We start from the raw sequence: 4411 nt of genomic DNA, 5'->3' as shown, positions 1-4411 counted from the left end.
TGATAGAATCCTTCTGGCTGGAAGTGGGTAAGATGGTTAAAGAGGTTATAAGTCTAAACATCAAAGTAAGCCTCCAAATCGTTATCTTTGGGGTAGAAGAGGGGGGGATAAATTATCCAGAAATCAAAAATTTCAGCGGTTTATACTAATGTTGTTGGCAAGGAGGTAAATCTGCATTAAATGGGTATTACCTACACCTCCAACTAAACTAGAGTGGGTATCGTCAATTCGCAGAATCAGGTCGCTAGAACGGGAGAGTTCACTGGAAAAAAGTAAAAATATCAAATTCTGGGAGAAATGGGAAGAGCTATAATTTGGAAATAGAGGTCTATAGTGGTCAAGAAAGAAATTGGTCCGATGATTTAAAATATCAATAGCTAAGTCTTGAGAGCGAATGTTTTACTCTAAAAAAAAAAAAAGACTTTGCAATCCTATTTTAGCCCCACGACCAACTTGCTATTTGCGAATTTCTACCCACGGTGGGGGAAAAGGTTGGTGTAATTGCCTACTTAATTTGCCAAATTCAAGCTCTAAATACCTTTATTGATGACTAGCAGCCCGTCCCGACATTGTCCGGGTATGAATTGCTGCCGGCCAGTAGTATATTGTTTTGTAGGATTTCGTTTTGATAGCATTTCTTGTCTGTAACTGGCCTGTGAAACGCTCCGATTCACAGTGCACCGCTGATGCACTTAAGAGTGCGCGTTCAGTAGTGCGTGAACTCGAGTTTCCCTACTTTATTTTTCCTTGCAACATTATATAGTGTGAACTCGTAAATTGTGCTCATGCCATGTTGTCATTACAGAAAAACACATTCATTTGTGGTAGGCACGGGGAGACAAAGCGATTTGCCTGGAATCACAGGATGTTGAGCTGATGCCGAGATTCGAACGTAGCTCCCCAGCTCTAAAGTTTGCAATTCTAGAACTCGTGGCGGGAGGTGTGTCTAAAAGGGTATGTCGGTGCAGGCCATCAATGAGAGAGACCTGTGCATTTTTCAAATGGGTGGTGAAAAAATATGAGTATGTTGCTTGAGATGTGGTCCGCCGTGCCACCAATGTACTTACCGGGGGAGGGTAAACACCCATTATTCCGCAACTTTCTTTCCGCAACTTTCTTTCCGCATACCATCACTCCACATACTTTCATTACGAAAGTGCCATGACTCCACAATGCCATTATAACACATGGCATTACATTTTATATGCTTTTACCACGCATGCATTTAAAACGAAATTCGTTGTAAATGCATGAATGGTAAAAGCATGTTTTTTAAAAATGTTTGGATAAGGTAAGTATGGGTATAGGGGTATATGTTTTGGGGTACTGAGGTATATGTTTTGGGTTGTTTGGGTATTTTAAGGGTTCAGATATAGTTTTGGGTTATGGGGTACAGGGGTAGTTTTAGGGTTCAGGGGTAGGTTTGCATTTTGGGGTACAGGGGTATTTTAAGGGTTCAGGGCTAGGTTTGGGTTTTGGGGTACAGGGGTTCTTTTAGGGTTCAGGGGTAGGTTTGCATTTTGGGGTACAGGGGTATTTTAAGGGTTCAGGGCTAGGTTTGGGTTTTGGGGTACAGGGGTATTTTAGGGTTCAGGGGTAGGTTTGGGGTACCGTGGTATTTTAAGGGTTCAGGGGTATTCTTAGGGTTCAGGGGTAGGTTTGGGTTTTGAGGTACTGGGGTATTTATGGGGTTCAGGGCTAGGTTCGGGATTTGGGGTACAGGGGTATTTTTAGGGTTAAGATGGGTTAGTGTTTAAGGGTGTTGGGGTATTTTAAGGAGTAAGGGTGGGTTATGGTTATGGCGTGCAGGGGTATTTAAAGGGAGCAGGGTGGGATTAGCACACAATATGAGACATGGCATGAAGGGCGGAACGTACCACACGCCCCCAGCGTTTGTCACGCCCCCAGCAAACGTCCACAGCACAACGCAGACACGCCCAAAAGGGACTACTTTGCTGGCACGGTTCTTTTACCTTTTAAATGTATATGGTGGGCGTCTGCATAGCCTATGTCCTTCTGCTGCAACTGCCCTTTCCAACGCTGTATTGGGTGTTGTGATTGGTGCTGTGGTTCCTGAGATTACCCGCCTCAAAGGTTTGGGCTCTCTCTTTATTATATTAGTATAGATATATGCGGACAAAAAAAATGGGTATAAGCAGTGCATGGAGAAGGTGTAAGTTGTACTCTGGCTAGCAAGTTGAGAACTGTGTGTACAGAGGTGCGCATGTTAAAGCAATTTAAGGTGGTGCATAAATTATACTTTTGTGGTATAACTGTAACTTTAAAATTTGAGATTTTTGTCTGATTCTAGTTTGGTTTGTATAGAAAGATTAAATGAAGTTTCCCTAACTATAGCTAATGTGTGACCTTTGTTTTTTTTCCACTGAATTTGAATCGTTTTTATTTTGTAATAAGAAAGTGTTTCAAATTGCAGAATGGAGTGTCGTTGAGTGTCATTAAGTGGACTGTCATAGAGTACAGTGGCATAGAGTGTTGTATGCCAGTCTACATCCCTCCACTCTATTCCATTCTACGACACTCCACCATACAACACATTTGAGTGGAGCAGAGTGTAATAGCATAGAGCAGAGTGGCGTACCATGGAGTGTCAAAGAATGGAGCGCCATAGTGGAGTCGCGTACAGTGTAGAGGCTTACAGTGTAGTGGTGTACAGTTTATTGGCATGCAGTGGAATTTGCTGCAGTGGAATAGCATAGAGTGGAATGGCGTAGAGTGGCATGGTGTAGAATGGAATAGTTCAGAGTAGAGTGGGGCGACAGAGTGAAGTGACAGTCGGTAGCACAGAGTGGAATACGGTAGAGAGGAGTGGTGTAGAGTTAAGCTGTTTGTCCATCATTAGTGTGACTGGAATAAACTTAAGACATGGGTGTTCGAATGTAATGATCTTTTGGAGTTAGATGGACAGCAGCATAGAATTGAATAGCATAGAGTGGAGTCTCCTATAGTGGAATACCATAGCGTGGAGTGGTGTAGGGTAGAGTGGCATAAAGTGGAATGGCGTGCAGTGTAATAGCATACATCTAGCATCAAAGGGATGTGAAAATGGTCCGTATATGACAAATTCAAGGTTTAATTCTGTTCCTTGTGACAGTGCAGGGAGTCAGGTTTCAATGTGGTCAGCTGACACAGTGCCCGGAGTCCGCGGACATCAGGGGAACGGACCAGCCAGTTGAAGGGGTTAATGCCGTGCTGTTGCCTTCTATACAGGCAAGTCTGGAGCCCTTTATCGAAAGCTCCTTGGAGGAGAGCTCGGAGGTGGGGCCAATGACGCTGTACTCTGCCGTCCAATCCAGTGAGGGATAGGACGGAATTAGAGAAGGGAGCCCCTGCACGTATGCGGCAGAACAATCCCAGGCGAGAGGAGAGCCGGAAGCAAGGAAATCAGAGAACGCAGACGGACGGAGAGAAGATGAGACAAGAGCCGTGGGACCCGCCGAAGATGTCAAGCCTGGAGGCCAATGGAACAGGGATCTGCCCAGCCACCCTCCAAGAGGAGGGTGGCTTACCAAGGTACAGGCAAAACTACAGGGTTCCAGGGCATGGGTAGGAGAGGGTGGTGAATGCAAGGGAGGTCACAGCTGGGTTTTCACGGTGTCGGCGGTTTGTGGGGACTCCTCCTTCACTCCCCGCTCCCCTGCATTGAAAGCATGTTGTTATCCCCCTGACGTGGTATTATTTTCTTTGTTTCCTGGGTTTAGTCACGTTCCGGTACCGGGACCATGGATCTGCTGTGAAGTCAGGACGCTGTTACAACCACCTCAAAGGGTCCCAAGTAGATGAAGCTGGTGAAAAAGGGTGTAGTCCAAACAAGAGGAGGACCCTAACATATTGGACTGTGCAAAAAAAGTAAACAAACTTGATAAAGCCTTCAAATCTGGCCTCATTACTGCCTGACATCCCCCCGATTAGAGCCCCTCTTAAACACACAGGGAATTTTGCACCACAGGGTGGGGCCACAGGATTGTAGCTGGCCACAATGTTGGTATAAACATGTTGAAGAAAACCACTTCTTTTTTCATTTGATTTTGGTTCACTTTCATTCAATTCTTGCATCCAATCGCCCACCTTTTTGCAACTGTGACAAGATGTCCAAATGCCAAATATGAATGCAATGGCAATACAGAATATGCAAGAATAAAGGCCATATAATGCTAATAATCCTCAAGCCCCAATGAGGCAACAAAACACGGTAAACAGAAGGTGGAGTTTAATTCAAACTCCACGATTCAGCAGAACCCTTTCATGGTTGCTGATCAGCTCCAACAGTTCCCAGTTTTTGACAGTCCCATCAAACCGAACCTTGATGAATCACAATGATGGTGCTTGAGAAGGGAGGCTGATTGTGTGCTTAGCGCAGTTCTAGAGGGAGGTCATATTGAGCCAGACATGG

This window comes from Lissotriton vulgaris, chromosome 7 (assembly GCF_964263255.1).
Source record: "Lissotriton vulgaris chromosome 7, aLisVul1.2, whole genome shotgun sequence".
Taxonomy (NCBI): Eukaryota; Metazoa; Chordata; class Amphibia; order Caudata; family Salamandridae; genus Lissotriton; species Lissotriton vulgaris.
Note: the sequence above shows the minus strand (reverse complement) of the source record.